The 20,630-nt window shown below is 38.5% G+C and overlaps 1 pseudogene; it reads left to right on the forward strand.

Moving 5' to 3' along the window:
* Positions 1–628: 628 nt before the first annotated feature.
* On the forward strand, positions 629–19,961 carry LOC102708009 (annotated as a pseudogene).
* Positions 19,962–20,630: the final 669 nt, after the last annotated feature.

Genomic DNA, 20,630 nt, shown 5'->3' on the forward strand with positions numbered 1-20,630 from the left:
CGGTTTATCTAATGGTAGCTGTTAGGTCTCTACCACTTTGTAACACTGTTCTCCAGTATATAAGCAGACATATGACCAATCTACATAAGAGTATAAGTAGGGTTTTATCTTGAGAGTCTGAACCTGGTTAGCCCTTGTTTCTTACTCACCATCATACTTTCCTTCTTATATGCCACCCTATATATTATTATTGATACAAAACATCGATAGTACTTTGTTGGGTAATACCATGATCAGTTAGACCTCTATTTTCTCGTTCGAAACTCTAACTTATTATTTGCATGTAATTTCTACTCGCAGTATTAGATTGCTTATGAAGCAAAATTTGAATTTTCAACCATAATTTCGTAATTGATTTTAGGGTTTTTTCACTGAAGTTTATTTTTCAGCTTTAACTTTAAGATCGCCAAGAATTTATATACAAGAGTTTTAGTTAGAAATTAATTTTGGTTTGCAAATGCAATAAATATACCTTTGGGACAGTGACAACTGAACAAACCAGACACGTGGGCCCGGGCCCATGGTCATGCTGGAAGATAGCGTAAACAGCTCTGTGTCCATTAATTTCTAATCTATATATGTGCAAGCTACGTTAGTGCTAATTCAGTAATCTGTTGCAACACCTCAACCAGGCGGAAACAAACAGACGATGATGGTGACGACGACGGTCACAAGCACCAGCTGCGGCGGCGGCCATTGCAGGTGGTGGTCGTGGCTGCCTCTCGCCTGCTTTCTTCTTCTCTCCTGGCTGGCGGCGATCTCTCCGGCGGCGACGGTGGCCGGCCGCGCAGTGACGAGCCTGCCTGGGTTCGACGGCCCACTGCCTTTCTCCCTCGAGACAGGGTACGTATTTATGAATTTGGCCTTGGTCTAGACATGATGATCGATCACCTGAGATTTCCACGAAATCGATGAGTAGTATCGACCGATAGATGGAGGTAGCCGCTACAGTCATCCTCCATAGTGCATCTTACGGGCTCACTCATATCTAGGTCTCCACGATAGTTAATGGACTGACTCGGTTCAGTTAGGAAAGAAAGCTAAAATGACAAGAAGCGCAAGGAGAGGACTGATCTGTAGTGGGGGAAAAAAAAAAAAGAAGAGTAGGCCGGCTGCCGGCAGTAGGGATGATAATGAGCCATGTCAGTACGGACGGAGCACAAATATGCCCGACTCGATACCCGTCACTGAATATCCAAGCTGTACCCGAATTACTTGGCGGGCAAAATATTATATCCATATCCGTGGATAAAATTGTCATCCCTAGCCGGCATGCTGAAAAAAATAGATAAGAAAAATCGGAAAAAGAGGAAACAAGGCTGTACTATTTGCAGGAGAACTCAGAAGTAATAAATTATCAACTTTTTTGTCCTCGGTTAAACTAGGCATGTCGGTTAAAATTAGGCGTGTCCAACATTTAGTCTCATGAAATTAATGGAGAAAACCATAACTTTTCAAGGCCAACCACAGCTACATCATGTGTGCACACATACGAATGATGCAGTTACGTGGAGGTTGATGAGAGCATGGGCATACGCCTCTTCTACTACTTCGTTCAGTCAGAGAATGACCCGGACAATGACCCGCTTATGGTGTGGCTGCTCGGTGGGCCTGGCTGCTCTGGCCTAAACGGCATAGTCCAAGAGATTGGTAAGAAGATACGCAGGCTATTTTTTCTGACAAGTTAGAAAGCTAATTATAATAATAGGCTACTCTTGGCAGCCAACAACAAGACAAAAGTATTTATAGTTTAGGACGGGATTTGAACAAACTTCCAAAATTTTCGATACTGATAATTTCTTAAATGTTTAGTTTAAATACAAGAAAAATGAGATTCTACTTAAAAAGTACGTCATAATATCATAAATTTATTATATTTTATAAATTAATATTTAACAAAAAAATATAGCTTGTTAGAAACAAAAAGTAATATCATAATCTTATCGTTGGCTCTCTTGCAATGCTCTTTGTGCTCATTGTTGACGCCTGGATATGTTTTCACAGGCCCATTCCAATTCGCCACAAAATGGCAGTACAGAGGAGGAGTGCCCAGACTGATCTATCGACCTGAAACATGGACAAAGGTCCACTCCAAATGCCTTGGCAAATAACTCCCATTCTGATATTTTTGTTGTTGTGTTAATTACGAACACGGTTTTTAATTTTTTAATGGATGAGCTGTCTAATTTCTGCAGTTTAGCAATATAATCTTTGTGGATTCTCCCGTTGGGACAGGGTTCTCATATGCCGACAGAGAGGAAGGGTTCAAGTCTAGTGATAGCAAGGCTGTGAAACAGCTTCTTATTTCATGCGAAAGGTAACTGAGGCCGCGTTCGGCTGGTATGAATAAGTTAATTTATGCCCTGGCATGGAAAACGTAGTAATATATATGATTAATTAATTAGTAATTATTAAAACATATAAAATAGATTAATATGATTTTTTAAAATAACTTTCCTATATAATTTTTTTAAAAAAATACCCAGTTTAGCAGTTCGAGAAACGTGTGTACGAAAAACAAAGGGATAAGTTAACTAACCAAAGGCGGCAAACGCGGCCTAACTCTGTCCCAACCAAAGCCAAAATTTCCAGCATTTAGTTTTCTCAACATATCTTATATGGAATATGGGTTCCATCTCTTTACGAACGGGAAATTTCATGAGCATCCGCGGCCTTCGAATGCAAATTTAAGGCATGAGAAAGTGCGGCTATGATGGAGAATTAATAAACAGATGAATCTTAAATAATATAGTGAAAATAAAAAAAAAGGTGGTTTCTTTCTCTGGGAAAATCAGGGATGGCCACGGGTATTTTAGGATCGACTATATATAGTTCAATTAAATAAACTAGATTTTGTTTTGTGGTAAAACTTAGTTTATTTTATTGAATTAAGCTGACCCTAATATATATGGGTCAACCAATTTTTCATGTTTGAGGGGGAAAAAGAGACTAGCTAAGAGAAATATCATCATTAAACAGACATCTCATAAGAACACGCAGAAAGCTCGGCACTAGACTACAAAATAGTAACATTTTCAGATCAAATAATCCCCATTATATAATCTAAGACCATAAGCTTGGAAATTCTAAAATAGTAGGCTTTGGTTTGACTTCCTACATGTATTTAACAATTTTTAGTCAAATTCCAGTGATCATTGTTCTAAACTACTTGATTTCTACAGTGGCTTCAGGATCATCCAAGGTTCTCAACAAATCCTCTCTATATTGGTGGTGAATCCTACAGTGGTACCATAATACCCACTCTTGCACTCGCAATTGCCGACAGTAAGCTCCTTTGCATTATAGTATCATGGCTGATTTCTATTACGGTGTGGAAAATTATTTATATTTAGACTTAGCACACATAACATTAAGGTCCAACAGTTAGGAGATTATAGAATATTATATATAGTTTGGTCAATCCCTAGTATGTTGCTGGAAGATGTTAACAAAAAGTGAGATAACTGGGTAATGGCAGCTAGCATATATCATGTACAGTCATGACAACTATTTGAATTAATTGTTTTTACGAATAAAATAAATATGTACTAATTATTTGTGTCGAACATGTGTAGGTAGTCAATGTAGAACTTGGAGTTGTAGTAAGAGCTAGGATAGTACTGTAGTAGAGTTGAACTCTATGCTACGCTATCTTTTATATATAGAGGTAGACATGTTTAGCATAGCTGAGGGTAGGATAGGTGTCACGTCTAGAAATTTACACTAATTTTCGAACAATAGTATGCATTAATTCTCGGTTCAGGACCAGTCCGAGTACACACTATGACAATTCTGAGGAGTGACGACAATGGCACAGCTCCACAGGCAACACCGAGTGTAGCAGCTCGCCTAATCTTTAAACGACTCCTCGACTAATGTAGCTTTGACTTCTGGGGAAAACGGGTGCAAAAGCAATGCAGAGTACAACTACCGTACTCAACAAGCCACCAACAAATGCAAGAAAGAATGCATAAACTTGTGTAGAAAGGAAAATACAACTAAGGCTCACTTTTGCGAAAACAACGATTAGATAAAAGGAAAAGATAATAAACAGTACTTAAATAACAGTGTTAACCAATCACTTGTCAGTCCTAAACCTCATCGAACCAGACCGAACACTAATATTGTGCTAAACCACACAATACTAGTTCTTCAACCACTATCATGCTTGTCCACATAATATCAGATATTCCACTAATACCACGTTACACCATAAGATACTAGCTCCCACCCATACCATGCTATACCAAATGAAACTGTCTTAGATATCCCAACGAATATTTTTACCATATTCATTTAATTATGCAAACAACATAACTAATCCCGCTGAGTTTGGAAGTTTGCCCTGTAACCGCAGGCACGGTTGTTCAAATAGTTTTACTCTAATCAAAAGTGTACAACTTTACCCACATGACATGGTCCCACAACATGTCACCATGCGTCGATGTATCACCACGATACCCCGGAAACGAAACCATGATAAAACCTTTCATATAACCCTCCCTAGCTATCCAATCGCATCACACTTTAGTTTTCATTCCCATCTTTACACCAAGGTAGGCAGTCCCCGCTTATGCCTTGGTAAATCCAAAAGAAACAAAGACCGTCGCAGGACCCATCCATACTTCATCATGCTCACCGTTGCCTAGATACATTGGATAGAGAAAAGCTATGCTATGGGTTCCACCGTTGCCCACTCTGGCCTGTGGTTCGACGTGTACTGCTTCCGGGGATTCCTGAGAACTGATCCTTAATTACCATGAGCACAACTTACAAAACCATTGCACTCAAGTCCACCATTAGCCATGTTTTAGTTGTTTTATGGAAAAACACCTAACCACAACTATTACCATTGCGAAACAAAGTCCTCTTAATTAAATGAGAGTGGATATGACATTAAGCAGGGCTAAGAAAATCAGCTTAATTAAATAAAATAAAAACCCACTATAACAATTGGCTCTAAAGTGTAGCACAACGAACCCAATCCCTTAATTGCAAAACAATGTATATTTGAATATAGAAGTGCAAAAACAATTTAAAAAACTTGGATCAATATGTTCAAGGATTTAGCAACTTGACTTGCTTTCAAATTACTAAGAAAGAGACTTGCCTAGCAACTCTGGAATGGCTTGGGCAACTACTTCATAGTAGACCGGACATTGGGTTTCGCCAAAATCTTGAAAATATTTTTAATGGGGCACTAAAACAGTAAAAAACTATTTTCAATGGATTCTTGACAAAATTATTGACCACTATAATTTGAATGGACTTAAACAGACTTTGGATTAAAAAGGTATGATTTTTTAGAAATTATGTTGTTTTGTTGCTTAACCTGCAGAGAAACTGTGTGGCTGCTATGGACGCTGGGGCTGGGCGAAGGGAGCATGAAAATAAGGGAAAAAGCTAGGGGCTCGGGGTCTATTTATACGAGAATTAGAGATAAAGTCTAGTAGGAGTCCACCCGCTATAAAAAGGGAATTGATAGAGTTTTAAAGGAATAAGAAATAGAGTCTCTCAAAGGGATAAAACAAGAGTCCTACGTCGGAACTAGGAGTAATTTTGGAGGTAGATATAGAGTCCTAAGGACATTAGGAATAGCTTTTAGGTGGAGAGGCAGAGATAGAGTTGAGCTGGGGTGGGACTCGGCTATGGGAGGTGGAGAGGGATGGAGTGGCCCTAAGGAGGAGGAGAGCGGGTGCACAGGGCTGAGACGGGGGGGGGGGGGCGCAGTGCGCATAACAGGGGGGTGGCGAGGTGTCCTACGGCTAGGAAAAGGAACAAGGTCCTAGGGCTAGGAAAAGGAAAAATGGACGACCGAATTGGTGATAAAAACTTTGTTTGATTTTTATTCGGTAAAAATTTAATCTTTTTTTCTCTGAAATTCATCTGTACATCCCGTTAATCGAATTTGACCCGACGAAATACGAAAACACGTATTCACAGCCTTTAGGTGAATTAATTAAATAATTTCTTTTGAGTTATTTTCTCCTGGTTAAGCCAACACGATTTCTTGTGATTTAACTTCGAGTTACAATTTATTGGCTTAGGGCAAAACTCAGGATGTGGCAATAGGTCAGCACATTGTTGATAGATGGTTAACGATACCTGGATAACCGTAATATACGTGATTGGGGGTGGAGCGTCCATAATCAGTGATGCAAGATCAGGCTACAACTGCACCTCATTAAAAAAAATCATGCCTTAGTGTCAACATTAGTTTTGGATTTTATTGTGTGGTTCCACGTATCGTTTTTTATGCTAATTTTATGGTCACTTTTATAATAAGCGGTATCAGAGCTTGCCATGGAGCAGATCCATCGATAATGGTGAGATTTGGGTGCCCCACACCATGCCTCTCATGGTTGATGTCCATCAATAGACATGATTCTGAGGTAGAGCACAACAATGAGCAATGACTTGATCGGTAGATTTGCACACTCCATGCGGGCATCCCGAACCATTTGATTATGTCTAAATAAGGATGTGGTCAGACCTAACGTAAAGGGTTGGTTGAACCTAGAGGCAATTGGTATTCTCGATTTGTCGAGTCGAACACTTTGTACGAGTTGCCTAGGCCTTCCAGCGAGCTGTGTTTGGAAGGGAGATGGTTAGTCATAGCACTTGGGTCATTTGGTTGCTAAGAAGATGACACAATGAATTGTGGATCACAAGGTTGGTTTAAGATGTGTTCACAGGTGTAGTGTGACATGATTGCTTGGTCAAGACATACAAGCAACATGCATGACTACTAATCAAGTCAAGGGTGGTATAACTGTATCATTCTATGGTAACGTGGCACGAATTGGCTAGAACAAATCGATGACTATTTGTTCGTAGGGCTAACCAAAGGTGTTAGGCGATGATTTACAAAGTTGTGGAATTGTATGAGAAACTCGTTGTGGGATACCTAGATATGGGGTATCCTATGTATGGAACATATTTTTGTAGGAAAGGTGATCCCAAATTATAAAGAAAGATGTAAAGACAATTATTGGGCTGAAACCGGTTAGGGATGTGGTAAGGATTAAATTTCCAATATCCGGATTTCCATAGCTAGCTACGTATAAGTCAAATAGGCTTAGTCTTATTAGATTAAGTTTCTATCCTTGTAACTCGCATTGAGGGAGGACACTCAAACAAAACATTATTAAGTCCACTCTAGGGTTCTAGACAATTAATCTGCATACAACTAGGAGTAGGGTATTACCTCATGTTGAGAGTCTAAACCTAGGTAACCACTATTCCTTGTGCCACCCTATATATTATTGTCGATGCAAAAATTGACACTCGTAAACGTCAAGAATATAGCGGTGCACTATTTGAATCAAAGCCGACCTCCTCGTGACTAGAGATGGGGTCTATCATGAGAGGCTCCAGCTGAGCCATTCTCCCAGGAGATCAAGGTGGCTATGGATATGGTGGAAGACTCATGTTTGGTCATTATCACACCATTAAACACAAAAAAATGGAACAAAGAAGAAATTGACCCAGAGTTTCAAGCTGACACAACTTAATATCCCTAGATAAGTACGTAAATAGATATCCACGTATTACAACAACAACTGTTAAAGAAACTAGAAGAGCAAGAACTAGTTCTGACCACTGATTTCATGGGCTATGGTGGTTTGAAGGTGTCAAGATTAGCACTTTGGTGCATAGCATCGGCAAGCAGCTGGTGTAGACCACAGGGGAGCTTGGCAGGTAGGAGAGCATAGCACTTGGTGCATAGCATCGACTAATCCCAAAGAGGAAGCAACAACTGCCAGATGCAGCTTAGGGGATGACATCCCTAAGGGGCAATGGTGGCTCCAATGTAGAGGGAGTGGAGACCCCAATGAGCATTGGTAACCCAGTCTAGCGGGAAGCTAATCAGGGGCAGCGTTGACTAGTTCTTGAGGGGAGGTAACATCTTCCAGGCACAAGGCAACCCATTTTAGGTAGGCATCAATACCTATGATGTTAAGAGGCGGTAGCTGAGGTGACCAATGGCAGCACCGTCCTAATGGGTTGAAGAGGAGCAGTGAGATGATGTGAATTCTGGTGTCGGTGGAAGAAGAGAGGGATAGCACTTGGATGTGATGTATTAATGTTGAGATGCATGGATGGAGGAATAAGATGGGGTGGCTTAGTTGGCTAAAGAAAATGATTGTTTTTTCCTATATAAATGGTGGATCAATTGTGACCAAGGCAATAGTTAGTTGAATTGATATCAACTATGGCGGCAGGGGCAGCTTCCAAATGTGAGGTGATGAATTTCGTTGGCACCCGGAATTTTGTTCTCTAGCAATCGATGGTGAATGATTTGTTTTCACAATAGGGGATAGTTGAGGCTCTGAAGTATGTGAGGTCAACTATTGCGCATGACGAGAAGTAGAATATGAAGGCCTAGGTATCTACAACAATTCATATTTGTTTCCTGGATTCAGGCATGTACATGCATGTCATGGAGGAACATTTACTAAAGAAAATTAAGGAAAAGTTGACAACCCAATACATGTACAAGTCACTGACATGTTAGTTTTACCTCAAACAAACAATGGTATGGTTTGCGGATAGCAGAGCAATGAAATCTTTAGAAGCACATCGACTTCTTCAATCAGATGGTCACAGATGTAAGTAATTTTGAGTTGAGATTATAGGATAAAGACAAATATATAATTATTTTGTCCACACTTCCATCTTATAAGAATATGGCAAGTACTCTAATGTATGTCAAAGACATCATTAAGACGGAGGACATAACCCTAGTGTTTCTTGCGTGGGATTTGAGAATATCAGAGAGTTAAAATGAAACAAACGTTTCTTATACATGCTCAATTTTTCGTTAGTCAAAGCAAAGCATGTCAAGGACATGGACTCGTCAATAAACAAAGAGAAGGATGTATGTTACTAGTGGAAATTTAGTAGTAGGAAGGAATGACCCAGATAGCAGCACTGTAACAAGTGGTCTAGTGAAGTATGGATAGTGTTCTAGTGACACACGAGTGGCTCTCTCAATAAAAATCATGTGTGTTTGGTGTTATTCAATTGGGTGATGACACAAACTACCGTGTTATTGGAGTGAGTGTTGGCAACATAGAAATTTATGATGTTAAAAACATGCTACTTTGGCATGTGAGACATGTGTGCAAGGGCTATGCATTCTATTTTGCTTGGAAACTTGAAGCCTAGATGCAAGGTGGTTGTATAAGGGTTTTCTTGATAGGAAGACCACAAGGATCATGAAGGATAAGAGGACTATCACGATAGATGAGAGGATAGGCTGATGTTTGTCAAAGCTACAAGGGTAGTTGAAAGCAGAGTCAAAGGTGATGAACATGTTGGTGTTGCAATGCACATTTATCAAAAGGTGATGAGACTGGCATACGCTCGTCAAGTAGCTGATTGTACCTACAGAAGGAAACACCTCAGGTCTCGCTACATCGAGGTCTGCATAGGGAGTAAGTCCAGGTTAGCGTGACATATTTGTCAAGGTGGAGTTAGAGTTTGTGCCGAACATGTGTATCTAGTTGGCCATAGCATAAAACTTAGAATTGTAATTGGTGTTCGAAGAGTAGTAGAGTCAAACTCACACTCTCTCTTAAATGGAGAAACATACTTACCTATTGTAGGCACATGGTGACTATAACTGCTTTAGCATTGGTGAGAGTAAGACTACACAGTGGCGTTATAAGTCGATGGTCAATGTTACCTTGGACTATAATATGCTGGATTGTGGAGAAGTTCCCATAATCAGGGCCCTCGAGCCAGACCTCATTAACAAAGATCATTTCTCACTGTCATCATTACTTTTGAATCTTCTATTGTGTACTTCCACCAAATTTTTGTAGTGCCCTGTAACAAATTCGTGATCTTACTGTGTCCACCGGCTAATTACGCGTTTTTTCAATGCCCTGTAGCAAATTTTGCCTAATGTTTTTGATGGTGATTATGGGAGGGGTTGTTTAATAGTAGAAGATATACACAATAAAAAGAATCAGTCCTATTTCCCAATAATTCAAAATTGTTTCCGTTTATTATCTTACTTAGGACCCCACTTGGTGTGGTGTCATGAGATATCACCGTGAACACTAGCCAGAACTGTCTATGGTGTCAGTGAGCAAGCTATCAAAAAACATTACCCATGTCTTCTATGAACTCCAGTTTCTTATAGAATAGGGGAATACCTAAGATTATGATCCAACCTTTTATATTTTTTGTAATTAACCAAAAGCTTTTCTTTTGGTATGTTACTCTTATGGTATGTTACTAGTACTCCTCAATAACACCTGGAATCTAGGACTAAGACACATACATAAATTATATCGATGTTTATGCGATATATACTTTACGCGTTCATCAGTTAGAATTGATTATGTTTGGTGTCACAACCACTAACAATTGCAAAAACGTATACTTCCAGGCAATGATTCAAGAGAAAAAACACTTTTCAATCTCAAGGTATGATATTTGGCATCTCAATTTTTGTGATAATCGACACAGGCTGTGGGTGTATTCTTCATCTTCCGTTTTATAATATTTTGTCCCATAGTCTTTAATTTGTTTATATGAATGTCATGTGTGTGTGTTTGGGAGGGGAGTGCAGTATTGTCCAAAATTGTAATTTATTTGTTACGAGGTAATATTCTGGCCCCTAACTTTGCCTTTAACCAGTTTACTTTTGTTTTTACCTAATACAGGGATACATTGCTGGCAACCCATTCACCGATCTCCAATTTGATGGAGATGGTAAAATTCGTTTTTACCATGGTATGGGATTAATATCTGATGAAATTTTCGAGGTAATCATCATCTACCAAAACATTAAATGTTTCGATGTAGTTTTTTCAGCTTACATTTCCAGGCAATCCAAAAACGCCAAAAAAAAAAACACATCGTGTTATGCGTAACATATTGGCCATATATATGTTTGACAAATATTTCCAAATCTCGTGCACAAAAGAAATTTATTATTGTTCATTTGCTTCCAAAAAATTTACCTGTCAAATAAATTTCCAATCAGAACGCTAAGGAGACCTGCAGAGGAAAATACATCACCCCAAGCAATGCTCGGTGTTCACAATTAGTAGATGCAATAAACGATGTAAGTAACATTAAGAAATGACCAATTGTTATGATATTGTATATAGAGTAAAGTACATGGCCGGTTCTTAAACTTATGGCGCGGTACCACTTAGTTCCATAAACTTAGAAAATACATGTTTAGGTCATGAACTCGTTTTAATGTCTAAAATCATGGACCTGGATGGTACATTAAAACGCGTTTATGGATCTGGATGATACATTAAAACAAGTTTATGAACTGGATGGTATAATAAAACAAGTTCATAGACCTAAACATGTATTTTCTAAGTTTATGGACCTAAGTGCTACCACGCCATAAATTTAAGGACCGACTACGTACTTTACTCTTAGATTTGTGTATCCAACTACTTTTCCAATGAAATGTAACTGGCTTACATTATTAACAACTCAATTAACATCACCAATCTCAGTGTGTAAAGGACATCAATGAGGCACACATTCTAGAGCCGTCATGTGGAGAAATCGGGAGCCCAAGGATTCAAACGAGAGCAGCGAGGCTGAGGACTGTACTGCAGAAGACAGCTACTGATGATGATCTTAATGGGTTTCAGTGTAGAGTTGAGTGCATACAGAACATATACACCATCCCATCTACGCCCTGTTTAATATTCCTACTTGGCTACTTATGCCCTAGTTTTCCATTTGGAGAATATTCGGATAAAATTTCAGCTAGGAAATTTTACTTTGGCTAATTTGTTGCAGATTGCTTCGTACATGGTATATAACATATGGGCAAACCATCCGACCGTTAGGGAGAGCCTGGGTGTGCACAAGGTACTATACTATATTGGCCACGTTCGGCCATCCCAACTAAGTTAACTTATCTGTTTTTGTTTTTCACACGCATGCTTACCAAATTGCTAAACGGTGTATTTTTTAAAAAAATTTCTATAGAAAATTTGTTTTAAAAAATCATATTAATCTATTTTATATTTTTTTAATAATTAATAATTAATTAATCATATACTAATCTATTACTACGTTTTCCACGTCGGGGTAAGTTAACGTACCGGCCTTCAAACAAACATGGCCATAGTAGCACATATTATTTTGGATTATAGTTATGTTTGTCTGTGTATTGACACCTATAGCAGAGTGCATGTATTTTTATGGATGCAACAAAACTGGGTTGTCTTCGCATAATATTCAAACTTTCTCAAAAACGACTACAAATTCCAGGTTCTCGTTGCAGAAGACTAGTTGTTGTATGAATTATTTTACATTGGACCAATTTCAGAGAAACTCTTATATCATGGTAGTAGTCAGCGAAAATTTTGAGGAAACATTAGATGGCAAATTACTGTGTTCTCAACACTGCCCAGTTGGTCACCATTTGGCAGCAAGCAATTTGGCACATCCCAGGTTTGCTTCCAGAGACACATGAGTAAAATATTTATATGACTCTCTCTCTCTGTTTGTCTCTCTCGATAAGAAGACTTTGTGGTAAAAATTCTCAAAATGGAGCAGGTGCCAGAAGGAATGGTTCAGGTCCGATATTACCTAATCTAAGCCTCTAAGTGGCGCGGCTGTGGCGTGCCCGCCCCGCGCCTGCATTATCTGCAACATTCTAGCGGTGCTAACTGAACCCAGAAAATCTATTGGTCTGCCACATGACCCACATCATATACCAACTAGACTTGCAGGCTTGCATCCATACAAGCAACTCACAAACCATAAAGCTCAAAATTCTCATTGAATTAGCATTAACGTGAGTACAGTAACATGTCATACTAACGTAGACAAATTAAAAACTAATATATGTGCTCTTGAATACTTTGGAACAGAAGAATTATTCATGATGCTTTGTATGACATGTCCAACTACTTTCATTGCAATTGCTCATCTCAGCTTGAATAGCTTATGACAAACAGGCGTTAAGCTTGCACTCCTGAGAATCTGCATGTTGACAAAACAAGAGCCAAATCGCACAATGTGATCTTGCGTAAGTAATAGAATGAAAATGGCATAACTAAAAGCTTAATTAACATTGCAACCATATATTTTGAATCTTACTGTTTTTCTGTTATCTGACTATGTCCTTCAAAATATCACTAGATAAACAAGAAATTCACTTACAGGGGTTCTAACTAATTTTCATTAGGAATAAAAATTGTTTCTCCAAGGTTTTCTTAAAATGGAGCATACATAATAATAAGAAGACTTTAAATAAAAAAGTAATGATCAGTAAAAAGATCACCTGTCAATTATATATATCGTTCTCATCATCCTCGGTATCACCAGTTTCAAAACCTAAAACAGTGTCTAAAATTTTGAGAGATTTCAGAATGCAATTAACAACAATTATTCACAAAAGTAGAAGTTATAAAATTATTATGACACAAGAAAAAATGAAGTACCTTCTGCTTTAATCCAATCTTGAAGACAGATCAAAGCTTGTACAGTCTCACCGTGAAGACTACTCCTATAGTCACTTATAACTCTTCCTCCAGTTGAAAACGCAGATTCCGTTGGCACGGTTGATGCTGGAATAGCCAATACATCACGTGCCATCTGAGCTAGTACAGGATACTTGGTGGAAAATATTTTCCAATATTGCAAGATATCAAAGTCATCATCACCAATAGAGACCACTTCTTCTTCCAGATATTTGTCAAGCTCTTTTTCTCTGCTCCTTTTGTGTGCATTAACATGTTTCCCCCAATCAGACCAGGGATTAGATCCATCAACAATCAAGTCCACAACATCACTTCCTTCCAAGTTGCCCATCTTTGAAGAATATTCAGTAAAAAGTTCTCGAATTGTAGTTTCTATTTTCTTGAGATATTCATCAGCTTCCATTCTCTCTAACCCTTGCTTCAAGCGATACTCAAGAAAGCTCAACTTAAATCTAGGGTCAAGAATCACAGGGATGCATATTTTCAAGAATGATAAATTCCAATACTTCTCTAGTTTTTGTGTCATTTGACAAACCATGGATGCAATGACATGGTGTGAATTCAAGCATTCTATCTCCAACATTTTCTTCACCTCCCATATTTGATGAAAGTAAAGGTTGGCAGTTGGATATTTGGACCCTGAAACTAGCACTGTAGCCTTATGGAATACTTGTAACATGCTGCAAAGTTTCCTAGCCATACCCCACTCATTATCTGATGGTAGATGTACATATTGAGGGTCCTCCTGAGCTAGAGCCTTGAAAGCCCTCGTAAAAGGTAAAGCTGGCGTGAGGTACATCAAGGAAGGGCCATTTCATTCGAGGTATTCCTACTTACTTGATCATTTCCTTGAACCGTTGCTTACGAGCTTGTTTAGTGCAATTGCCTTACACTCTCCCTGATTTTATGAGTTACACCACTTATCGTATTCAGCCCATCTTGAACAATAAGGTTGAATATATGTGCAGCACAACGAGAATGAAAGAGATCTCCATTGCAAGGCAACAATCTCCTCTCAACAAGATTTTCTTGCAAAGAACTCACAAAACAATCATTTACAGATGCGTTGTCTAATGCAATTGCAAACAACAATGGCTCAATATTCCAATCTTGAAGGGCCTTCAGCATTGCATTTAACATTGTTTTGCAATCATGGGGTGCCTCAACAAGAGCAAACTTAATTATCCTTTTAATAATTTTCCATTTGTCATCTATGAAATGGCATGTGATACATAAATAACCCAACCATTGCCTTGATGTCCACATGTCAGCAGTGAGGGAAAGCCTAGAATTTAACCCACTCAAAAGCTCTTTATGGTATTTCTAGTGACAAACTTAAAACATGGATTTAAACTAGCCACGAAACTTTTGAACTTGAGGTATTCAACAAAACTAAAGGGTAGCTCATGAGTGACAATTAGCTCCAAAAGCTTTTTCTGAGAAACTTCCTGATCAAATCTCCAATTTTTAAGGGCACCAGCACATGTATCAGATGACTTTAGTTGAGAACACATTTGGTCCAATCTAGCTATACCATCACAACTTGCTAAATGTCTACTACAGCCACTAGTGCCAACATCTCATGTTGCCGTAAGCACTTTGCCACAATGAACACACTGAGCTTCCACAACCATTTCTCCCTCATATATGGGATCAAAATCCTTCCATACAATTGATGTTAGTTTCCGTCTTTTTGTTCTGTATGAAGAACCTAATTATTTAAAATAAGTATATATTAGGAGAACATAATAACTCAATGTACAATAAATGTGTCAATTACAGGAATAAATACCAATTGTTTGTATAAACAAAAATTGTAGCAGAATTCTATATTTTTAAAATTGAAGATTCTTTTGGAAAGAAATACTTACCACGTCTAAGCCTTATCGCTTCATCGGAGGAAGATGAAGGGGACCTCTCTTGTGTTACAAATGGGGATAATGCCCTTGTGGTAGATGCGGACCTTAGGATAGGTGACATCATGATCTGGATACCTGGAGATCTCACAATTCTTACACCGGACGATTTTAGCCGCTTTGTTGCTGATGACTTTTGTTTAGCTTTTTTGTTGGCCTTTGAGGTACCTGAGGATAGTACCCCTCCTTGAGCTACCTACAGTAGTAAAGAAAAATTAACCAGGTAAACAAAAATTAAGATGGTTAATAAACTAACTAGGTAATTAGGTAATCAAGATTTATAAATAAAATCACTAGTCTAGATTCTACAATAAACTGAATAACGTGTGTTTTCCTCCACTGAGTAAACAAGAATGTGTAATTTTTCCAAGATGCAACTAAGAATATGTTAGTGTTCACAGTATTACATATATACAATCTCCACACCCAACGGCTAAAAAGTACCCCTTAATCTGCCTAATTAGGACCAAAGCATCTAAATCTACATCTCTATACATTAATTACATCATCATAATTAATCTACCTGATTAGTATACACTGTTCTGCACAAAAAAAAAAAAGACTCTCCATGCCAGCAATGCGCACACATACTCAGGGATGATATAGAATGCAACAACATCTACTGGTTTTCTTGGCATCTTTGTTTTAAACTTTTTTTCCTTATTTTACTCAATGTGATTTTAGTAGCATTAGATCAGTATAAAGGGCCATGTATACTCTGAAGCGTTCAACTCTTCCTGAGAAAAATAGAGGCCATCACCACCACTAGTTAAGGGTAAAAGAAATCAAGAACTCACCTAGGTAGAAGATGATGGGATTGATGTAGACAGTGAGGTAGCAGGCAGAGTAGATGCACAAATCATGGCTGGTCACGGAGGTCTCTTAGAAGACACATGGACACAACGGTGGGAGGCATCGATGGAGGATGCGTTGGAGCCGGCGGTGGTGGCGGAGGGTTGCGCGACCGTAGGGAGCACAGGAGGAGGTGGCGTCGAATCCATGGTGACGGTGGCTAGGGTTCTTGCCATCGAGAAAACGTCGATGCCGATCCTATCTCCTCCTCTCTGTCTATCCATAACGATGCTGTTTTAGTGAGCTGCTTTAGTGCCACCGGGGAGAGGTGGGCTACCACATAAGCCCACTTTCAATCCAGTGGGGTTTGTGTAAATGTTTAGGTGGGTCAGTGGTGTGGGCTAGCACATTTGCGTTGCGGTGTGGCCCGCCCCACTAACAGGCTTAACCTAATCTGCCAGGAATGGAATACAATAGTTAATTAACTACACAACATAATGTAACTCCTAATTAATTTTACTGTAACTCCATTGGGAGAGAGAGAGGATCTATTGGAATGGTGTGGGTAAGGGAGGTGGATCTCGTTGGAAAGAGCCATCCAATTTTTTTTCAATGTTTTGGTCATATGTGAAGAAGCATTTTTCCTAGATTGTTGCGATTTTTTTTCTTGGTTGAGTTGAATGCATATGCATTTTCTGAAATTCAGGGAACAGTTCCAGACTGGACAAGATGCAAATTCGATATAGACTACGAAAAAGATATCAGCACGATAGGAACATTGGAGTATCATTCGAGGCTAATGAGACAAGGATACCGAGCAATCATATTTAGGTAAATTCTTCAACACATTGATCAAGTTATATGTACACATATTTGGTACTTTTGCTGCACCTTTCTACGTTGAATGGATGCAGTTATACTTATATCTTGGCAGTTAATTACAATATTAGAAGTTAAAATTATATTTGATTTATAAGATTTTGAAATCCTCATATACCATTCTACATTATATGAATGTCCATCTGGGTTTTTTGAGGTTGATTTTCTAAACATATGACCACATAAGTTACAATACTATGGTTGATATAACAGACAGGCTAACCCTAATACCGGGATTATTCTTTTCATGTTAACCATGCAGCGGTGATCATGATGCTAGAGTTCCTTTCACTGGTACACACGCATGGATTAGATTTCTCAACCTTTCTATAATAGATTCTTGGAGACCATGGTATGTTGATGGCCAAGTTGCCGGGTAAGAATTCAACAATTCCATTGAAACTTACTGTGAAGTTTTTCATCAATTACATCCAACATGTACATACACACACCACAGGTTGTTACAGACTCAGTTTGAGCTCGCTGCATTTCTTTTCGAGATGCACCTACGCCTGTATAATGATGTGGTCACCAGGATGTTTACCTAGAGCTTCTTTTATTTTTTTAACCTTTTGAACTTTTACTTTAGAAAAACTCTTATTTTCATATCTGAAACTTTTAGCCACGTCAGCCTGCCTAGGTGGCTACACGACACTTGTCACATCATAATAGTGGGGCATGGCAGTGTTGTTTGACCACGTCATTTAGATTTATGTCAAGAATAGTGCCATGTGCAATCCTCATGGCATGGTAGTGTTGTTCAATCACATCAACCTTAGTGGCATTGTAATACCCTAGCCTGTTTGACACCTGTTAGTCGTGTGGGTTTGGCACATGTGGCCGAGAAATAGATGTATAGTGATAGTTTAGTACCACCATGGGATTTTAGGTGGGTGAGGGCCTGCTTATAAGCCATGGTGCTTCAACCATGGTATCTCCGCGTTAACCCTTTTATAAGAAGCGAGGACAAAAATGTAAGAGGGTCCGCTCAATGTTCAGGGTGGACTAATGTGGATTTTGGAGGCAGGGTGTTACAATTGTTATCAAAGCATAAACCTACCCTGTATGATGGTGTACTTTAGGCCATGGTCTACACCGGAGAGAGTTCTAGGCCTCTACCGTGTACACGGTGACCTGCCGGGGCTTTAGCCCTTAAGGGGGTGATTGTAATAATACCCTAGCCCAATTGAAGCATGTTAGTAGTGTGGGTTTGGCCTATGTGGCCTAGGAGTGGATGTGTAGTAATGGTTTAGTACCACTTTAAGGGGGTGAATGTAACACCCCAACCCATTTGAACCCTGTTAGTAGTGTGGGTATATGGCCTAGAAGTGGATGTCTAGCGGTGGTTTAGTGTCACCACCTTAGAAGTTTAGGTGAGTAAGCGCATGTTTATAAGCCTTGGAGCTCCAGCCATGTATCTCCAGGTTAACCCTTTTATACGAAGCGAGGATGAAAATGTAAGAGGGACAATACGAACATGGGTCCGCTCAATGTGCAGAGCAGGCTAATGCGGATTTAAGAGGGATAATATGAACGTGGGTCCGATCAATGCGCAGAGCAGACTAATATAGATTTTGGAGGCAGGGTTTTATAGGCATGGGCAAAATGTTCACATGTGCATATAAGAGTTAGAATGGTTTATTGTAAAATTCAATAAAATAAAAAGGCTAAGGAAATAATGAAAATCGTTACCTAGGAAGGCAGTGTTATAAAGCGCTAGATCCATCACCATCTCACATTCCTAACAGTGTTTTACCAGTGACAAGAGTACCAGAGCAATTATGTTGTCAAGTATAAGATTTTCAGGATTTTTAGTGTGAATTTCTAGATAATAAGATACCACGAGATAATAATTGTAGAAAACCTAGTGCCTCGTCAAGAAGTATATATATCAGAAAACCACTTCTCCAGTACTAAAATTTAGTGCCTATCAGTAGCTCAACAAAGGAAACTCCACTATATATTTCTACTGTTTTAATGTATGGTGAGAAACAAATATGTGTAAACAATATAAATTACATTAAATATGTACCAACAATAGAAATATACCTTGCCCACAGTACGTTGCAATGTGGTACGATGCAAATGATTCCTTAACAACAATAAAATTCTTAAATCTGGATATGTGAATAATTGTTAATTAGCTAGTATATAATTAGAATTTGAACACAACACATTCAAGGCATGATGCAAAAATGGCTGATAGGTTGAGGATCTTTTTTTATCCCTAACAACTTTTTGTTTCCAAAATGAATATTTCAATTCACTGAATACCAATTTGGGACATCTGCCATGCATTGCTTGTACTTAAGGCTCATACAGTGATTTGTTTATAGATTCACAAGCAGCTATGCGAGCAACAACTTAACATTTGCAACTGTGAAGGTGCGTGCTTCAAACATATATTTCTTTCGTTATTAGTTTTTACATTTTGATCATTTATAAAATCAAATCATTTATAAGCATTATATTTTATTAAATTTTAGAAAAAAATGTATTACTGCCAAAATAGGTGAAACAGGTCACTTTCTCGACGTTGTTTGCATCTCCAAAATATGCCATATGTTATTCCTAATAGTAATAAGAGACATAATTTTTAAATGTTTACATCTATGCAGGGTGCTGGGCATACTTCTCCAGAGTATAAACCCAAGGAATGTGTTGAGATGTTCAGAAGATGGATTTCTGGAAGTCCACTCTAATATATTGGTCAATCAGATCAAATAAACTGTAAGTGTTAAGAAAAATATCAGGGCATACTTGTCCAAAGTGTAAACCCCAGATGTCCAAAAGATGGATTTCTTGCAATCCAATCTGATGTGCTTTGTTCAATCAAATCAAATCACCTATATTGTACGATCAATAACATCAGCCATAAGAAAAAAAAAATACTTATGTTGCACCTGTAATGCATTCAAAATTCTTATGGTCCAGAAAATTCTCCATACTATATTTGATCTGAATGAACATCTACACGATACCCTCTGTGGGCCCAAACAACGGGGACTCGTGAAAATCACATGTCACGTTGGTAACACTTGGATAACTATACAACCCCATTGATTGAGATTTCTTGGTATTCCATTGGGAGGCTATCACCTCTAGAAATTAATATGTGAATCTAAAGGAAAAACTCCATCCAAGAAGTAAGCTCGGGTACACAAATCGATAAATTAATATGTGAATCTAAAGAAAAAGAAAATATAAATGATATAGAAAAATGCATTTAGCCCGATATAAAAAGGTCAATGTGTTGACGATCTAGATCAGTACTAATATACGAGGTGGCTAACGAGGCATAGAAAATGATGGTTAGATGTAGACACACAGGGTTACCCAGGTTCAGACTCTCGGTTGGCAAGATAATACCCTAATTCTGCTTAGCGATTTTATTCTTCGGTGGTGTGTATATATCCCATGGGGGCACTACAACATATGTGAACTTCTGTGACAATTTTCTCATGACATTGGAGCCATTCGTCATTAGCTCATTCTATGACGTTCAGTATGAGATGGGGTGGCTTAGTGACGGAAATAAGGTGTTTGTCACTAATAATAACTA

The sequence above is a fragment of the Oryza brachyantha genome, chromosome 11 (assembly GCF_000231095.2).
Source record: "Oryza brachyantha chromosome 11, ObraRS2, whole genome shotgun sequence".
NCBI lineage: Eukaryota > Viridiplantae > Streptophyta > Magnoliopsida > Poales > Poaceae > Oryza > Oryza brachyantha.